The following is a 20,796-nucleotide window of genomic DNA, read 5'->3' as shown; positions in this document are numbered from 1 at the left end:
CCTGGGGTGATAACAAGGTCAGCAGAGCCCACGGTCTCGCCAACAAGGACTTGGTGTCACAGGACTTAAGCGCGACTAGCAGAGTACGTTCAATCAAGAGTCCAGATCAACTGTCAAGTTCATGGTGGTGAAGAAAGAGGGAGGTCAAGGTAGGAAGTCAAGGCATGGAGTTGGGCTCCAGATCAGTGGGGTATGTGGCATGGACATGAATGCAATGCAGCTGCAGCGTAGCTCAGGTGGGTACCAATGGGGAGAGGCCCTCAGCTTGAAAGCAGTTCCTGAACAAAAGGAGGGACATCGAGGCACCCTCCAGGCAGCATGACAGCCTTGAGTGCAGCCAGCCAAACCCCAGAAAGAGGGGAAATGTGCTTTGCGTCCTTCCACCATCACCGCCCTGCACATTCAGCCACGTTGTGGCATGGCACCAGGTGCAAGGGTCAGGGCAGTGGGGATGAGGGCACTAGGGCAGGTGATGCCCTGCTCCCCCGATCTAGGCAGCATCGCCCTCTCCCACGGTGGTTGTGCACAGCTCCTAGGGACTCATAGTGCTGCTGAAGTGAGGTTAGAGATTCTCCCACAGGAAAGAAAAGTTTAAAACAAAAGGATCATAAAAGTAGCTGGAAACTTGGAAAAATTAGTGTAAAAGAGTAGTGGGAACTGGATGAGTAAAAAGCCCTCCCACCCCCAGGTGTCAGCAAAGTAAACAGTGGAAAGGTTGGACACAGACCACTCAGATGGCTTTGCTTTCATAAAGTGCTTTTCTTTTTAGACTTTTGGTTCTGTTTTCCTTCTTTATCTCTCCCCAGCAGCCGCTGACAGATGACCTTTAAAGCCCTGGAGAGCACACCAGCAGGTGATTTACTAACAGCTGTGCCAGTCAACAAAATGGAGCGGGGCAGAGGTCGCTGCTGGACGGGGCTGCCCAGAGAACTCAAGGGCGGGATTTAATTAAAGAAAGATGCATTACACTTTTTATTGATCTGTGTGCATGCACACAAGAGCCTTTTCTTTTTTCTTCTTTTACTTTTTTTTATTATTTTTTTTGTTCCTGCTCCCTGCACCTGGACATTTCATCCTGGATGTGTCAGGCCGGCTGGTCGTGCTTTGCCTCCCACCCACCCCACCCCCCTGGCTCGCCTCTCCAGGACTTGCTGAAATCCCATCCCACAATTGCGGAGGGGCCTGGGAACAGGTGGGGAAGAGGCAAGCAGAGGGGAACCCAGCAGCTGACGGTACACAGCGTCCCTGCTTGTCCCTCGATATTCATGGGGTGCTGGGTAGGTATTTCAGGGGATGCTGGGGTTTTTTCCCCTCTCTGCAATGAACCTCTGCCTGTCTGTCTTTCAGATGATCCAATAGAAGAGTGGAAGAAAGGCTTTAAAAGAACAAGATACAGCCTTTTCATTTTTATAGGACGAAAGCCTTGTCCACTAAAGACAAAATGCATTTTTGGAGCTATGCAGAGTAAAATGGAAGTTCATTGGGTCTGTAATTCACGAGCAAGTATAATTCGTTATTTTCACTTATGCATCTGATCCCCTTTTTTTTTCTACCTCAGATTACTATTACTACTATTATTCTGCTGTTATTTTTATATTATTTTTAAAAATATAGTATTTACAAATAAACAAACTTCCATTTGAGCTAGAACTAGAAATGAGTAAGTCTTTAAAGTCCTGGTGCTTCAAATGCAGAAATTCAAGTAAGAGCAAGCTCAGTACTGGTGAACTTAAGTCGTAACACTTTTGCTAAGAGCTGAATCCCATTGGGAAAGAGCACCTGAAAATCATGGGATCATTATTTTGAGGGCTCAGGACCAGGAATGAGACCACCTTTCCTAAAGAGCACAGCACGGGAGATGCTGAGCTGTGCTGGGACACCAATAGCACAAGAGAGGTGGCCACACACCAACTGCTTTTGAAAATCTGGCCCCACAGTGACTTTGAACACATTAGGCAATCCTGCTTGAGACCTCTCCAGATATCGTCCAAACTTAAAAGACAGGCTTAATTTGACTGTGTTTAGGTATTTATAGTGTGCACTACGTTGACTGATTTCATTAGCCTGAAATGACTGAATAATAAATTTGCAGGACACTGCAAGGGCTCCAATCCAAGAAGTCTTTTGTATGAGGATGAGAAACATGCAGCCTTAAAGAAATGCTACAGGAATTTTTAAGGCAGCGTCTGATAAAATTCTTTTTCTAATTGACTTTTCCAGTTTGTGAGTTTAAAAAGTGCAGTGATCACCTTCTTCACTCTTACACAGTACTGTCCTTTGCTCCTCAAAAAGTAGCTCCTGGATCAAACTGAACACTTCTTCCTGTTTAAGGCCAAGGCTTTGGAAAAAGCTTTAGGTTTGCTGTCAAATTTTTCATTGACAGAGAATCTGCTGTTCTAGTGGTGCAATGAATCTTTCTCAAAATAAATAAGATTGTGTGCCCAAATTTGTCCAGAGGCACTTTTCAGTCATAGAATCTTACAGGGAGGGATCAGATAAACTAAGAAAAAAAATCACCTTGCTTCTTTTCAAAAGCCACTGCCTATACAGATCTTTCTACTAAATCACTTTGTAGTCTTCCCTTAAGTAAAACACATGGATCTTCTGATGACTGTCAACATTGGGCAGATTTCCTAGGTATCAGATCAGTTGGTGAGCTTTTTCACTGAACCCTTTACAATTTTCCAGGCTTTTTTCTCTGCCTTGTTGGTCTCTTTCCAAGACATGGTGGTTGGCATTGGCCTGGAAATTCCTGTGACAGGCTATGTTTCTATCGACATAGATGATCCAGGCAGAGCTGCCAAATTTCACTTAAAAACATTCTCTATAGCTAACAAGGCTGGGCTTAGGTATCCAGCTGTGATACAGTCAAGTCTTGGTGACTTTCAGGTGGCTTCCACAAAAGGCAAGAAAGGGCATCCACATGCACCAAAGACAAAGGAGGTTTCAAAGTAATCAAGATTCTGTGGGTTCCCATTTCCTTCTCACTCTGTTTTCTACCTATTTGTTTTTATATCCATACATTGATGGCAGCCATCGTCCACAGGTCAGAATTCTGCAGCCATAACTTGAGTCAAACTCTCTCCAAAAATGGGTGTTCTTGGCAGAGCAGACTGGACTGGAATGTCTAGATTACACATCATCACAGACTTCCCATCACCCCACCAAAACTGGGATGGCTGTGTTTGGCTGAGCCTTTCAAAACAACCAAGGATTCTCTACATCCAGTTCCCTTTAAAATGCATGGAAAATAAATATGCAGCATCTCTATGTGGCTTTGAAAGTCCCCATGCAATCTCTAATCCTCACTCCCCATCTGTAAAACAGGAATAACAGCAATTCCTACCCCATATCTGCTTTATCAGTCTTGTCTATGCAGACCACAAGTTCTATGAGACATGAACTGGCGCTACTAAATATAGGTACAATGTCTAGCACAGTTTTTATTAGAGCCCCTAGGCACTACAGCTCCATAAATAACCATGTTGACTCTTTCCAGATTAAGAACACATCAATGGGAGCTTTGCTTGAGCAAGAACTGCAGGATCTGGCACTAGTGCTTTTAAACCCTAATAGGAATGAGAGAATTTGAAGCCTCTTCCAGCCTCATTCACTGGTATCAATGCTCTTAATACCAAGTCAGCTGTTGTGACACAAAGGGTATGTTTCTCTTGGTGCTGTTTCTTGGAACTGAAGAGCCCTCCTGAAGTTTTCATTTTCTTTACTGAAAAGCCCTGCTATGGTAAATCATCAACTCACCAAATTTATAGGAGGCACAGCACTTGGTATGTCACATCTCTGAGCCCAGCCTAATGATTCACTTACTTACGCTTTTGTTCCTTTGCTTTGTAGTTCTCTTGATTTCAGCAACTGTCTATCATTTTCATGTGGCTTGCTGGCTAGAATGCCCCCTACTATTCCAATAATCATTGCCCTGCTAGAGTGTTTATTACTGACTGAACGGCTGCACAGACTGGTAAAATGACCTGAGCTGTATGAATTTTCCCTCAAGTCTGCAGGGCCCCTCAACTCTTGAAAGAATGTAAAGGAAGGGGGTAAAAAAAAAAAAAATTTAAAAAAAAAAATTAAATAAAAGAAGCCTAGTTAAGAGAGAGGGTCGAAGTCAAGTTTTTCTGCAATAGCAGATTTCTTCACTGCCTTTGGTGTCCCTTCATCACCTTCAATATTCCAGAGCAGCTGTGAACTTGCTACACAATGAGAACTGAGCCAGGTACCTTTGGACAGCCTATTGTGCATCTGTGCATCAAGATAATGTTGCTTAAATCATATGTGTTCATCCTTCATCTTGGATAGGGTCCCAACATGCTGGTGACTGCCTGGTTGTTTGAGTTGTATTTGAATGGAGGTTTGTTGGTAGGTGCATTGTGAAAAAAAAAAAAAAAAAAAAAAAAAAAAAAAAACCAAAACCACACATACAAGTACAAAAACCAGTGACCAATACAAGATAATACACAGATGTGTAAATAACTGTGGGAAGACTTATAAAAAACAGACTGTCTAACTTTTATCAGTGGTTTGTTTTCCCTTTGGCTAACTCAAAAGTGGGTGCCTAAAGTTAGTCTCTCCTGGGTAGAATCTTCGAAAGTATCTTAATAATACAGGAATCTAAGTGCCTAGTAGAATGCTTCCTAAAGGGCTCTGGAAAATCTCAGCCCTCCATCCACATCTTTAGCGATATGATTTTTAAACACTCAGAGCTCACAGTAGCTGCTGTTGCAGCCGAGGGCAAGGATTCTTCTGAGGAGCCTGCGGAAGTGGGGCATACATCACACTTTGTCTCGTGGCCTGACACTTTCAAAAAAAATCACACCTAATATGGATTTCCATGTTCAACAGGAGTTTGAGTCTTATGTTTTTAAAATCCAGGAGTCAGTTTCTATGTCATGGATGCCACACTGTGGTATTTGTATTTACAAATCAGACCACAAGTACTGTCATTTGGGGGAAGATTTTACAGCACTATCACTCGCATATCCAGAACCCATCATTGCTGTCAGATGTGTTAGCTCTAGGCAACAGTGGGTATAAAGGGCACCAAATCAACAAGGACAAATTCTTCTCTCATGCAAATTTTATTACAGCTTTATGGGGAGACTGTAAAAGTTTTTGGTGTTCAACTGCTTCTTTTGGAAAGAAGATTTTTCTCCATGGTATGAAAACAAAAACAAAAAAAAAAATTTCACTCTGGGAAGAAGGGCAGAAAGACTCCTAGAATGACTATTTCAGAGTAAGCTGTTCCATGCTCCTTATTCTGCAAGAGGTCTCCATGGAAAACATAGAGGAAAAGGTATTTTTTTCCTTTTAGGACAATTTCACTTACTGAACAGGGTAGCCTGTATAGAATAAATCAATCAGCAAAGGGATAGCAGGGCCTGGATATGTTACATGTAACTCTAGGCATGCTGTGTGTTTAGTGCAGGAGGTTGGGTGCGTAGGTTCTGATTTTATCTATGGGAGAACATTGGATTCTAAAGGCAATGCATCCTTCTGTGGAACAGGTACTTCAGAAACAGAGGTTGAAGCAACCTCTGCCATTGCCCATGTGTCCCATGAGGACAGAGGAAGACAGCTGAAGTAAACTCAGACCAAGAACTGGAAGGAATTAGCACAGCTACAGAAATTCTGCCAGATGCCAACAGAGAAATGTCTTCAGCAGCATTCTCCAACCACACTCAAAAAATTCCTGCTGATGGGGATGGAAACTTTGCTGCCGACAGGGAAATCAAAGAGAAGCACTAAAAAAAAGTCAAAGGCAAAAATTAAATCAATGCAAAACCTCTTCATTTCAACTAGACCTAAACAAGCATTTTACTCACTGAATTTAGGCTAGCTCTCATTTCTATATGGGTCACCTAGAGTTTATGGCTTCCTAATCTTATGTATTGATCTCATGTCTGAATTTTTTCAAGATGGATCGTGTGTCTCTGCAATGCTTGTCAGCCATTTGTTATGATATCAAAATTCATGCAATATCATTCAGCTTTACTACATACAAGGTCACACAGTGTATCATTTTTAGTCCCCAAATGAGGTTTCCTGTTGCAAAAAAGCCTTTATGCACAAGATGACATTTCTGCATGCATATAGTCTCTATCATTAACTTAACATTTTCTGTTGTTATTAATACTGTGGCTAGTAAGTTATTCACTGTAGAGCATGTACAATGAAGAAGAGGCACTTGAAGGTCAGAAGGAATCAATATTAATGAAAAGTAAACATACAAGTCAGGGAGGAATCACAAACCCAGCTTGAAGCTAATTTGGTTTTTTATTCCAGCAAATATGCATGGCTGCTTTTGCATTGTATTCACAAAGTTCTTGTTTGGAAGTGTTGTTAGGAACTTTTGAACTTGCCTTCAGTTTCTAAGCCACTGTATTGTCAGCCAAACATCTCTTGTTCACCAGAGCCCCAGCACAGCCCTAATTCAAGAAAATAGCAAATTATCCTTAGCTGTCAGTAGGGGAGCTCCCAACGTCCAGTTTCCTAAGGACCCTAGAAAAGACACCAGCCACATTACTTGCAGCCTCCACATGGCACAAGCTCTTTTCCAAGGTATCATTCTGCTTGATGTAGAGCGTATCTTCTACATCTTTTACTTCAAGCTAAATATGGCATGGCAATCAACATCTGTAGAGAGTTCGTATTTGGCATGTTTACATGAGTATTTATTCCTCCTTTGTCTTCGAGCAACAACTACTACATAATGTATTTGGTATGATTAATTGTGGGAATGTTGCTCATCCCAGCGGAGCATGACATCTCCAATTACATGACATCTTTCTCTCATTTGTAAGGGAAGAACTGATTTTTCTATCTTGACATGTTTAACATTGTAAGGCTGAGCTAGTTATCTTATATGGGCCTGCTCCTGAGTTCTCAGAGTTGATACATTATGGTGTCACATTAAAATCACATATGCCTTGTTATTGCAGCTGCATCTTGAAAGGAAAACAAATAGAGGAATCTCCACCACACAAGAGCTGTAAGATAATTTTTGCTCAGTAAGCCAGTGGTTTGCAAGGTTGTTTTTAGACTATTATAAATTACACAATTACTTGGTAATTTATTTTCCCAACATTTTTTTTAAATCTCAACAATGGAAAATTCAGCACACATTTCCATAGTCCTGCATGACTTTTAATTGATCAGAAATTTTCCTTGTGGGTGGCTTTCACCTCATCTAATTTGAGCCATCTATTTAAAAGATGGGCATCTCCTCTAAATTAAACACATCTCAGTCACCAGTGGTAGACAGATGCTTCTTGAGAGATGACTTATCACACCTGGTTTCAACTGGGAGTCTAGCACACTCGCTTGTGGTTGCAGAACAAAACAAGAAGAGGAGCTGTTGTTCCCAGGCAAGGCCATTATTACAAGCCCATCAGGACTGCTTTACTCAGTAATGGTCATTCCACATGAGGGATACATGATAGTGGAGGCATCACAGAGCAGGCAAAAAAATCAGATATGAGGAAAACTGAAGGATTCAATATTTTTGCCCAATTTGTAGAGAAAAAAATACCCCTTCTTTCAGGCTGCGAGCAAGCTTCTTCCACTCACTGTGCAGTAAGAAGAAGGTGAGAGACTCCTCATTTTCTCTCATGCAGGCAGAAGGGCTTAGGGAATGACTGAGAGCATTAGAGAAAGAAAGGGGAGTAAATAGCCTGTACCTCTACATTTCTTCCTTCTAGTCTTCTAGAAGAGTTTATCTCATCGGCCTTGCTGGATTGCCTTCTTGTTCAGTATGGCCTGTGCATCTCCTGTTCTTAGCTGATGGTGGAAAAAGAAAACAAAAATATCATCAGAGAGGCTAGTCTCATGGATGAAACCAGAAAGCATCCGTGCCAAATTAGAGCCTCAAACTGCTCAGATACACTCCTGAACCAACGACCAACCCTGCTGGGTCAAACCAGTCCTTCCCAAGTAATTTCGAAGAAGCCACTGTGGACCATTCACTAACCATTAAATATGTCTTGAGGAGAAGAAGGTTACCCCTAACCTGAATTAAGGAGTGCCATGAACCAAAATAATGCTTTGGGAACACAAACTACAAAAAAAAAAAAGACAAAAATGCAATGAGTTCAGTGACTCCAGCACACCTGTTTCAACTTCTGCTGGAGTAGAACAGCAAGGATACGACTTTTGCAAATCCCTGCACAAAAACTACTCTGTCCAATTCCATCGCATGGATCAAAATAACATGTGAGGGAGCCTTGCTAGCAAGCACCAGGCGGATGGGCAGGTCTCAGCTTAGCGCCCACTGCCAGCCCCAGGAAAGCGCAGTTAAGAGACACCCTGTTTTCTTCTCTCCACAGTAGTTCTTGGCATGCCTAAGAAAAGAAGATGCTTTCACACAGCAGCAACAGTAGCACTAAAAAGAACACTTGTGTGCTAAATCATCAGGAAAAAAAACAATGATTATCCTTTTCTTCTTTGTGTTCTTTCTGTTTTCCTGCCAAATACCAGAGAGAACAAAATAGCAGGGTTTTTTTGCTGTGCAAGGCAAACTTGTAAAGTCAGAGGGAAAACAAATCCTGAGCAAATAACTCAAAGTAAATAGCTGGAGGAAGTGAGGGTGAGGAGGTAGGCAGTGGGAAGACCAACAGATAAATTTTCAGCATTTGGTGTATTAAACCTTGAACTAGGAAGATAAATGAAGAATGGATATCTCCATAATCAAGAAACGCCCTGCTTTCTCTGGTGAACAACAAAATGCTTGAAGTTACATCCCTAGCCTAAAAGTGTCACTAACAATGCACAGGGCAGCTCCAGACACTTGTAGAGGTTCTCACAAAAATATTCACATGACTGGGTCTGACTGGGTAGGAAAGCTTGTGCTCAGGGCTAGCTCTAGCTAATGTAAAACAGAGTGATGGACCAACTTAAAATATTGGCTTTGCGTGGATGTCTACAACTCAAGATTTTATGTTATAGACTTGCAAGACAGAGAAGCATGTATATCTACATAGCCAGAAGAGTCTACCAGTTTTAATGGAACTAAGTTAAGCCTAAAGCTACCTCAAGAGCCTGGGGATGCCCTTGAAGACCCATCTCCAGTGGGTGATCATTGTAACACATGAAGGGATCTTACCAGATCACTTTGGACTGGCAGTAAGGTCTCAGCCTGGCACTATAGAGACAGGACCTGGTCCAATTCAGTGTGACCATGGACACCTGAATGGACTTATAATTTGGTGGCCAAGCTCAGCATGGATTTTGCCTAAGCATTATACTGCTTCCCTTCACAGACTGTGCTGGAAGTATGGTAAGAAATATATCCCTTTACAACATTCACCAAGGGCCAGATTAGAATACATATGTCTGTTCTGGGTGCAAAACTCTCTGGGATGACATTGCCAGGATTACCCGATGCCACTGATTTTTGAGTAGTAAAGCTGAGGGCTTCCCTGCAGGACTGGGACTATGGTAAAAGCAACAGAGGGTAAGCATGGGCTAATGGCCCTTTCTGCATCAGTTCTTCATCCCCTCTGGGCTGGGATACTGGAGGTTCTCTGAACCTGGAGCCACTCTGGGAGTGGTAGTGTGCTTGTTTTTTCACCCTTATACATATTCCTCCACAAGAAAAACTTCTTGACGCTAAGCCAAGCCAGTACCTCTTGTTCTTGGACTCTCCCACCATATTGGACTCTTTATCAGGGTATTGCTTTCTCTCCTTAGTTACTCCTAATTTGAAAAATGAGCTCCAATCCCCACCTATTGGCACACAAAGGAACCTTCCTCTTTCTACTTAACCCTGCTGTGACCACAACAGCTGCTACACTGCAGAAGTACCTATGTGTGCATACCACTTTAGTTTCCCTCCCCTTCCCTAAAAAAGAAAGGTATCTTCCCACCTAGCAAGCTGAAAATCCTGCCTGTTTAAAATACAAAACAGCAGCAAACTGAAAGAGACCTAGAGAGGCCATTGCCTGCTGTAATAGGATTAAGGGCTATATCTTAGGCCATGCTTCTGGAATCAGCTGTTTCTTATCTGGGCTTCTTTGTAGAAGCTACGATCTCTTTGTACCAGACTCTGTTACCGGGCTACCTAACAAATACTATTTTTGGCTGACTGTACAAAAGCCATATATAAAAACTGGGTTTCTAGGAGGGAAAATACTTTGTCACTGAATAGCCAAAATGCAGGTGCTTCGACTGGTGAAATAAAGGCAACTCTGCTTCCCCAGCCTTTGCTAAGGAGGCTGTCTCAAAGAGCAAATCTTTACCTTCTCTCAGCTCCTCCATACCACACATTGAATATTACTTTTTTTACCACAATTAAGTCTCTGAACTATTTTGAAATCCCACACAAAGACAGTCCGGTACAACAGGTATTAGGCACACATGCTTCCACATGCCTCTTGTTTACTTTCAGGCTCACCAGTATAACATATGCTATGTAAACTTTTTCCCCGATGATCTCCCAAACATATCTCCTTGTTCCCATCATCAGAAAATGACAGCTCTTATGGAAAATAAGCAAGTTGTCTAAAAAAAAGTGGCATAAAAATGACTTCTTGCTGCCGCCCTCTCTTGTTCTCCCAGAACAGACATTTCTCCTCCACCTAAAACACCCTGGCAGCAAATTAGCTCCCTCTGATCCCTGCAAGTCAACACATTTTGCCCTGCTGAGACACTGCTGGTTTCCAGGAGGATCAGTCAAGAGGAGGACTACAGGAGACATCCTGCGTCTCCCGCACTCCAGAGCTGAACATGCTCTCGCTTTTCACAGCCATCAGCCTGGAGACCAGGCCCAGTGCAGGGCAGAAGACAGAAGGATTAGGAAGCGCCAAGAAAGTCCCACTTTTCTCTTCCTGCATTCCATGCCTAACCTAATTTTATGAACTGAGATGGGTGACTTTCATAGGCAAAAGCAGCCTGCACAGTGATTTCTATTCCACTCACTCCCAGTCCTTTTCGTCCACAAGTAAGAGCAGATAACCATCTCTTGCAATTCAATAGGCTTCATATCGTCTACAGGAAATAACTGAACCCTTTGTGGCTTTCAGAGCAACATTTTGATATTTTCCCTGGCATCAAAATACTGCTGGATTCTGTTTAAATGGAAGAGATGGCCAATCCACATTAGCTGATGGAAGAGAAAGCCAAGAAGAAGACAAGTCGGCTGCCTGCGAATAAACAGGGTGAGCAGGGTAAAACCAACAGTTCCTAATGAGAAGGCCCAGTTCTTTCACCGTGTGTCAACTGGCCTCTCTCTTTGCCTCACCCTAAAAAATAGATGTACTCGGAGTCTGAGCCAAAATCTATTATTTCAAAGGGACCAGTCCCCCACTCCACCCCAATCAAAATAATCTGACATGTTTCTCTTCTGGCACAGGTTTCCCCCTCTTCCCTGTCTGCTATAGAGCATCATTGCCATCACAGTCCTACAAAGTAAGTCATTCCAGTTGATATAGAGATTCCACATGATGTGCACTTCATAAGGAAAAGCCAGAGGAAGGAACTGGCCAGGCTTACCAATGCCCATGCCCAAAGTAAATTAGCTATTTATATATCATCGTGCACTTGTCTGGTACTCTCCAGTGACAGTTTGTTGGGTACAGGAGATCCCTGGATACTGTCAGCCTGAAAGTGAAGTCCCACCCTGTGAAACTTTTCAAGCAGATGTAGTCTCCTTACTTTAGGTGAAATACTTTCATTTGAACAGTCAGCCCACAGTAGCTAATGGCTTAGACCCCGCTATGGCTGTGTACCATCATAACCATTGCAAAACCTCAAAAAGTCTTTTCTATGGTGCTATTCAAACACATTCTTGCAGGTCTTTCACATGCCATATCCTTTTGCTTGCCTGCCATTGATTTTGTGCCCTGTCTCCTCTTGCTTTAGTGCCCACAGACTTCTGCTGGAAGCATTAATGAGGGCAATATGCAAACAAATGTGGAAAATAATCTCTAATGCTGCAGGCTCAGAGGCCAGCGGAAACCAAAGGATGTTTTCTGGCAAAACAGCAGCAATAAGAGCTGTTCTCTAAATAAATAATGTCTCAGTACATACAAGCTTAGCACTAGCAAAGAGACCTTAGGCTGAAGGCTTTGAGTAGGTTTCTTACCCACCTCCAGGGAAGCACTGAAGCACAAACTACTGCCATTAATCCATACACTCAGGTGGGCATGGTGGCCAAAGTTCTCTTAACAGGCAAAATTTCAGGAATTCTCACCTTTCCGGTGGCCTTTATAAAGAAGCTTCATCTGACTACAAAGTAATTAAATACTATCACTCTCATTTTACACAGGAGGAAATGGTACCTCAGAAAGGTTGCAACTAGGAGACTCCTAGCTGAGCACACAGGAGAACAGAAGTACAAGAAAGCTAAGGGGCTGGCACAACTCTCAACATGAGCAAAATGAGCAAAACCCTATATAAGCCTGATTTCCAGACCATCTTCCTTGGATTACAGTTTCCATGCGGGGCAGACCATAGGGATGTCCTCCTGCTACTAATCGCTCACATGCCAGCTGGGCCTGTCCTGACAGGAAGGACCATCAGTGGCCACTAGTATCCTGCCCCACGCGGCCATCTCCTGCCCACTCCCTGAGCACACTGCCCCCCATGGGCAGCTCGAAGCCTGCCTGCACAGGGGCATCACACCCCATAGGCTTCTCCCTTCGCTCCAGCCACTTGGCTTTGCCTAACAAGGAAGAGCTCATTATGAAGCACAGGGGTCACTCAATGGCTACCACACCTACAGAAATGTTATGACAGTTGTCGAGGGGGTTGTTACCACTGTATATCACATGCACAGGGGCTGGCGAGGCAAAGGAAGCCAAGATCAGTGGCCCATTTGTTGCCTGCCCTGATAGACATCCTATTGATAGCTCCATCTCACACTGGCAAAGCCCTTTGTACCACTCTAGGACAGCTGCTCTGATGCCAAGAATTCCTCGCAGGCCGGCCAGCCCTCGTGGTGCTACCAGGGAAGCTCCAGTTTCAGCAAAGAATTTGATGGTTGTCTGGCAAGTGTATAAATCATAAAAGTAGCTTTGTTCTGCAATACTTCAAACCTTTCAGGCTCTCTCATATGGCTGCAGTTTGCTGGCTCTTACTGTTCAATTTATATAAGCTAAGCTGTGCAAACTCATACCTTTCCAGCCTGTAGGCAGTCAGTTATACCACACAGAGATTCTGCTCTACTACTCTGAGTTGCATTTTGCTACCAGAAGTGCCTTTTTGGAAAAGGTGCAGCCATTTTTGGTTTTTTTTTTCAAGATTTAATTTCACAGAAAACCCAGTGCAGTCCAGGCTTTTCAAACCAATTCACCTAAAACCAGGAGACTGCATCCAGGTGTGCCCTGTGCCTGAAGAAGAAGACCAGAGAGCAGATCTCTCAGTTTTCCCTGAAAGAACTGCAGCCCAGCTGGCAGCAGAGCGAGTTACCTTACCCCAGGACATAGGGATGATGCAAGGGCACCAGAGCTGGAGGAATTTTCAGACCCACGGGTTAAAAAATGGGCCTGAACAAAGAAGCCTTCAGATGCTTTATGCTGGATTCCCATGAATCTGTAAGCAAAATGCTACTAAATAGTCCTTGCAAAAAAAAGTCCACTGTATAGGTGCAGAAAAAGACTCCATTATGCCTGTCCACAGTATGCGGCATTTATTGCCCAGATAGCCCTCCATGGAGAGGGCATGGGCAGGAGCAATAGCAGCCAAGTTTGCCTGTGCCTCTGCACCCATGGCAGCATCAGCAGCTGCTGCCTGCAGAAGAGAAGGCGGCAAGTGAAATTCCCTTTGTAGACATGGCCTGGGGTTAAGGCAGCATTTGGGTCTCTAGGCACCTCCAGCAGAGAGGGAATGGGAGCAGAGGCTGCCATGCTGAGCAATGGTCTCACCCTAGTCCTACTCCACAGCGGGCGAGGTGGGAAAGTAGCATTAAGTGGGCAGGGAATGGGTGTATCCCAAGAGAGGTAGGCCAGGCTTTCATCTGGTGTGAATCTACACAGTGCCTTTGATGTTGGTGGGTCTGACTGGTAGGTGGAAGCAGGAACCCTACAATAACAAGGTGAAGCCAGTGGAACCTGCTCAGACTCTGGGCTCATTTGAAAGTCAGGCTTCTTACAGGGCTGATGAGTATGGCAAGCATCTGCAAAATGAAACGTGGGGCTGTGCAGGCACCGAAGCCAGGGGTAGTTAATAAATGAGCAAGTAAGAACTAGAAAGAAAAAGAATAGCTTTTGTTTTCAGAAAAAAACTCTGAATTTCTTCCCAATGCAAAGCAATGAGTTTGCGAATGGTGAGGAATCTTAGCTGTTTAAGCCTTTCACTCAACCTAGACCAAGTGTTTCCAAACTGTTCTTAAAAAAATGAGCTAAATACATGGAATGTCAGGATGAGGATAAAAGAACAGAGCATGATGCATAAAATGCATAAAAGAACAGAGTTAGTATCAGTTCAGGCTCAACACACTGCTCTCTCACCTCCTTGGTACCCGCAGTGCTGGACTCCCCCATCCCCACAGGTTGCCACAGCTGCTTGCTGGGCTGTGTTTTCCTTTACCGCCACTCCCCAGTGGTGCAGGCTGTGACAGAGACCTGCCACAGTTTCTCACGGCTATGACAAGTGGAGCCAGGGGAATCAATCAGTATAGCTGGAAGGGTCAGTGTCAGGGCTCTAATGGACAGATCAGACTCATGAGCACACACATGCTTAGCTCTCTGACAGCTGGAAAGGAACATGCAGGCAGCAGAACATACCTTCAAAATGGGCATAGTTACAAATTCTCCTCACAAATAATGTTTAAAGCCCCTGTGGATCACAAGGGTCCCAAGGAAGGATGATTTTATGAAGTCCTATCCTACATCCTAAGGACCAAGGGAATGTGTTGGTTAGAGTGAAATGGAAAAGGAGCATAATTTGGAATCACAGATGGAAAAATATGGGTGGGGAAGAAACATATTTCAAAGCTCAAGCTACATATACATATTTATAGATGCCTCTCTATGTAACTATGTATATACACGTACCTCTATTTTAATCACTCAGATATACAAATACACAGTGCACACACATACATTCATATGCCCACATATTCACCCATTGCTCCTTTGGTAAGTGCAGCCCAGTTACACTTTACAGCTTGCTGCCCCTGTACCTCTCCACAAGGTCGAGATTTGTCCTCTTGGGGAAATCAACTGTCCAAAGCAATTAAAAGACTGCAAACATAGAAATTAAATGAAAGCAGAGACTGCAAAATGCCAAAGAGTTATTTTTACAGCTAACTTCTACTCCTGTTGATCCTCAAGCCTTCAGGCTTGGTGCAAAGGCAGGAGACCACAGTCCCAGAACACCATCACTCCTCTCACATTCAGACTGTCCACCTTCCTCTGCTGATGGCCGACAGCAGAACCATCTACTCTGTGGCACGGGCAGCACAAGCCATGGCCTTTTTTGTTCTTCAGGCAGAAGATACCAATTTTAAAGTTTTCACTGGTCAGACCACTCTCTCCCTCCATCCAGAGTCTCACACACCAGATGGATGATTAAATGCATTACTGCATACAGGATGCACTGGTACTGAATGTTTCTGAATTGCAAATATGACCACGAACAGACTGGTTTACACTTACCAAGGAAAACACAGCTAACAGACTTTTGGGTTTCCTTTCATTTACCAAGATACAAATGAGTGAACCAGTCAAGTTACATCTCAGGGTAAATGAGATCCAAAGGCGCTCAGGATCTCAAAAGGGGCAGTTAAGGGCACAGAAAAGCTCTAAAGCTAAGGAAACGCCTAATGGGGGAGGCTGGAGAGGGGAGGAAAAATAACAAAGCACCTACCTGCAGGCCATAAGACGTTTCCCACAGGAAATTAAAATTCGTAAGTCATTGAATATATGGCACCATGCGTGCCCATCTAAGCCTGTGCCAGGAAGAAGAAATAAAAGACTGGGGGAAGGGTAGGGAGTAGCAGCTGTGGCAGGAACAGTACTCGATAATCAATGGTTTGGACTCAGATTTCAAAGCCTCAGGACATTATGTAATGTGGAAGGGGATGGGAAAACAGTATTGCAGCAAGGCTTTGGCAGCTGGAGCTTGTGCCAGCACTGCAGACCCATGCAAGCCCTCTGGATGGGTGATGTCCAAGCTCAGTGTCTCTCAGACACTTGAGCACCCTGGGCCACACCTTGCACACATAGCAATGGGAAATATGCTCACATGCTTTATCAATTATAAAGGCCAAAGGAAGTTTGCCCAGCAGAAGACCCTGCTTCATCCTGCAACCTTTCCCACTAGGGTCTTCAGGCTTTTCTCCATTTTTGCTGGGTTTTTTTTAACATCATCTTCCTGAAAGCCTCCCAATTCTAACCAACACTGCATTACCACCAGTTCACAGGATGAGTAGACCTCTGCCTGAGGCTGACAGAAGGCAGAAATGCCTTCGCCCAGCTGCTGCTGCTGGGGAAAACCAACTTTTACTAGGAGCAGCCCTGCTAAGACAAGCAGACACTCTATGCAGTGGGTACATCAGGTCTGCACCTCTTTCATCCATCTTTTTGCAGGCAGACCTGGACTGGCTGCAGGGGGGGATGGATGTCCTCCCTGGGTGGCCTGGCCCAGCCACGCCTGATTGCCCTGTCAATGGACTATCTTTTCTTTGTTCCCTTTGAAATCGTATAGTCTGCAGAAGATATTTCTAGGCTTTCTCACAGAAGGCTGTCTTTTCATCTCAAATGTGATGCCTGATGCTGAAGCTCTCACACTGCTGTGAAGAAAGAAAGGAGAGATACTGACACAGCTGTTGTAAAGACGGAAGGAAAAATACTCTTATTGGTTTTATTTTTTCTGACTTTCTGATCATTTAATTAATCTCCTGTTCACTTTCTAATTTCTCCATGGATTTTTCCTCTGTAATTGTTGGAGGTTTTTCCCTCACATACCTCCTTATCCTTACAGCACACCAGAGCCCTTGGGCCTCATTCAGAGGAAAACAAATTATTAATATATGTCACTTTGCTTTGTTTCTGGCAGCATTCATACCTACAGAGCATCTTTCCAGATTAGGGGTGAAATCCCTGCCCTAACCACAGCACCTGCTAAAGCTTAAAAGGGAACAGGGGGAGCAGCATTTCTGCTGGCCTTGAAACAGCCAACTTCATCAGACTTCTCACAGAAAGTCCTTTTCTGTTTTTTCTCTAAACTTAAAACAGGGAAGTTGGTGCACTGAAGTCCCTCAAGGCCAATGTTTATTCATCTGCAAGAGCAGGCTGGTGTCAGACTATGGCAGACACAAGGGAATGGTCTGATTCCTATCTGACACCACAGCTGTCTTCTTTACCAGAAAAGGCATCCCTAAAGACACTCTGCCTCTACATATCAGCCCAGCCTTGGTTTAGGCAAGACAGCAAAGCCTGGCTCTCAGACAGAACCCAAACTGTGCTAAACACTGCTATTAGTGGCTGTAGCTTTCACAGTGTGGAAACCTGAATCTACAGAAAACAACCTGTGGAAGAACCAAGTTATTCCACACAGGCTTGCAAAGCCTGCCATCAGGCGTAAATGCCCTGATGGACTGCCCCGGCCCTAGCACATTCCAAGCAAAAGACACTTCCATGTAGAGACCCCAAACCACCCCAGGTCTCTGCATGATTATCTGCATGGAGCGGTGCCTGGATGCACCGCTCAGGAATTATAGTAATTTTTAATGAAAAGGGATTCCTTGTATTTAGCAGCTACAGGAAAAATCTAGCCAGCAGAAAATTTTTAATTTTTTTTTTTAATATCCACAATAATTTTTTTTTTCTGGCTCACTTGTAAGAGGAGTTATATCTTTTTTTGCAGCAACAAGGAGCATCTAAATGCAGCACTCATATTGAGTGTAAGTATCTGACATGGCACTGGCCTTGAGCTCCTCTATCAGGATGACTCACTCATGCACACCAGAGAACTAAGAAAAGAATAAAAATGTTAGTTTTGCTTGTGCTTTGGAAAATGCTTGAATAAAAAAGAATAACAATTTTTTTTTTAAATTAAGAAAACAAGAGACCGCAACACATCACCACATCCCACAGCCTACTAGACAACATTCTGCATGGCCTCAAGAAGAACTAAAGTTTTTGTTCTTAAGCTGGGGAGCCGGGTTCAACAAGGTTCTCCAGATGCACAAGGCAAGTCAGTACACTCCAGTAAGTTGCAAAACCTAGCAGCAAGTTTGCTAAATGATGGGATTGACAGCACAAGAGTTACAGACTTTACTGCATCCATGCTGCTCACAGGGATGCAGAAAGAGAGAAGAAAGTGCGAGGAGAAGAAAGCTGGTGCCATCAGCAGCCTAGTATGTTGGGTACTCGTCTAGGAATAAGACAACTGGCATCCAGTTCCTGGTCTGAAGACTAGCTGAAGCTGATATAAAAGTGCTTCAATTTCTGGGGCTGATAAAACCAAGGCTTGAGCGCCCAAAAGCCCAGGTGTCACCACATTCATCAGGCAGAGACGGATCAAGGTCTCTTGAGCAGAAGCAGGACTTGACACCGGCTTTCTGATAGCCTCCATGAACACCATTCCCAGCAAGGCTATGGGACAAAAGTCAAGAAGGCACTTGAGTTTTGCACATGTTGGCAAAAAAAGGTCTGAGATATCTTGAAAGCCAAGTCACAGTAAGCAAGATGAGAGCGATATGAGCAAGACCTATCTAGCCATAGGACCTCTGGGATATTACCACAAACCTACTGTGGGTCTTCAAGCAAACCACAAGTGTGAGGTTAACATGCATGAGTGTTTGGATCCCTCTGCCTTCAATTTGTCCTCCTAGCAAACTTCCAAAAAAACAGGTAGAAGAACAGTAAAATGAAGGGTGGTATATCATATGCATATATTTTTAAACATAGGGGAAAAGCACATCTCCTCTTAAATTAATATTTTAAAAATAAAGCATCTTCTGACTTTGTCATCAAAATTATATATTTTAGGCAGGAGTTTCCGCAATGGGAAAGACTGAAGCTCCAGCCTTTTCAACATACAGAGGTTTCATTACAAGTGTTTGTCTGGTCTTGGCTCTGGTGTGCTACCTTCACAGCTTTCTGCACAGAGAACACCTTAACATTCGATTTTCCCAGGGTAGAGGTAATTTTCTGCGTTCTGTGGGTTTTGCCTTCAGCATGACTCAGAGTCTTGAGGTTTTTTACCTTACTATATCTCAGCTTAGTTTTAGCCAGAACCCATCTGAGTACAAACTGTATGTTATTGTGTATTTTTGTTGCTAACTAATTAGGAGTGCAGCTGTAAATAAGAGATACAGGGCTCGCTTTCTGCCAGATTAGCAGTAAGCCAAATAGCACTTTGTCAGCAGCCTGAAGCTTGTGTCTAAAAGGCTGAAAAGAAGATGCAATAAACCTCTGCCCTCTTCTTCAATAGGAGAGCAAGGCCTAAAGAGGTGGCAGATCTCTACATTCAGCTCTGATGTTTTGACCTAAGCAGCCTCTTGTTTTGGGAAAACAGAAACTAGTGCCTGGGAATCAAAATGTCTAGGACTGTCAGGGCCTTGCACATGAGCAAGCTGATAACCTGTAATGGGCCCAGAAAGCTGGAGCAGGGGATGGAAGAGCTACTTCTGCATCCAGGCTGGATCAGTCTGGGGGAGCAGAGAAACCATTCACCAAGAGAAGAAAACATAATCCATCTCTCCAGTGAAAAAGCAGCAGTGTCAGGGAGCGGAGCTTTTAGGAAGCAACTTTGAACCAGCAACTACACAGCCAGCTATAATTTTAATAACCAATTTTATTGAACCGGGCCAACACAACACAAAATAAAGTAGAAAACCAACAGCTGCTCTGAAGTTGTACATGAGGTTTTTGTGCTAAGGACAGAACATGGAAATGACACCTGTCAGGTCTATCTTGAACTCATGAAATGAACTTCACAAGCAGGGAGGCGATCATTAGGGGAACAAGTAGTCTTTAGCCATGTAATAAAGCTGACTTCCACTGAAGTCAATGAATACTTCTTTTCACTTAGTCCTCTCTTCCCTTTACATCTTCACCCATAAACCCAGTGAAAGGCGAAGCATTGAATAAGGCCCTGTTCAAATCAGGCTTGAGTGGGATGGGAGTTTACACTACACCCTATACAGGTGTAAAACTAAAATCTTTGTGTGAACAAGAGCTGCAGGATCAAGTTCTTAGACCCCTGCTGGCACACCCCATTTCTGAGTTTCAGAAGCAGAATCCTTAAGCTTTGCAGGAGTTCTTGAACGTGCAGTTTCTAACAATCAGAGCAAAATGCTTGGGGATCAGATATTGAAATAATTAGGAAAAACTACTGAGGAGAAGGAAGGCATATATATTTTTTCCCCCTAGAGTTATGTATTTCTAACAACATAAATAGTCAGAACTAGGGACATGTTTTAAAGACTGCTCCTTCCCATAAGTGATGCCACAACATGCTCCACCAGCTGCATCAGTGTGCTGCCTCTTCTGAAAAGGGGCACTATGGCAAAAAACTGTGAATATGCTCCAGACAAATAATTGTTTTTGCAAATAGGCACCTGTGGCAAAATTATATGTGTAAACCACCTGCATTAAACCAAAGAGGAATAAACCAGGAGACAACTCAGAAGGGCTTTGAATGGCACAGCTGAGTGCTTACAGTCTCTTTGGCAGGTGTTGTCTCTGAAGGTTGATTAGGAGGGGCTCTTAGACCCAGAAAACTAAAAGCAGGCAAAATATTAAGAAAAACAACAACACCATGCACTTTCAGATGTCTTCCCGAGCCCAGGTAAATGCTACACAAAAGCAGCACATTTATCTTGATTTGCCAAAATCA

General features: G+C 43.6%; 1 long non-coding RNA gene across 2 annotated transcripts in view; it reads right to left on the bottom strand.

Annotated features, from left to right (window-relative positions):
* LOC128853563 (uncharacterized) overlaps positions 1 to 20,796 on the bottom strand; it is a 114,408-nt gene that overhangs the window by 80,581 nt on the left and 13,031 nt on the right. For both annotated transcript variants that reach the window (XR_008452160.1, XR_008452163.1), the window contains one exon: positions 7,692 to 7,791. This is a non-coding gene — a long non-coding RNA (uncharacterized LOC128853563). The remainder of the gene's footprint in view (positions 1 to 7,691; positions 7,792 to 20,796) is intronic.

Source organism: Cuculus canorus, chromosome 1 (assembly GCF_017976375.1).
Source record: "Cuculus canorus isolate bCucCan1 chromosome 1, bCucCan1.pri, whole genome shotgun sequence".
Lineage (NCBI taxonomy): Eukaryota > Metazoa > Chordata > Aves > Cuculiformes > Cuculidae > Cuculus > Cuculus canorus.
The sequence above is the reverse complement of the archived record's forward strand: the minus strand, read 5'-3'. Positions and strand labels throughout refer to the sequence as shown.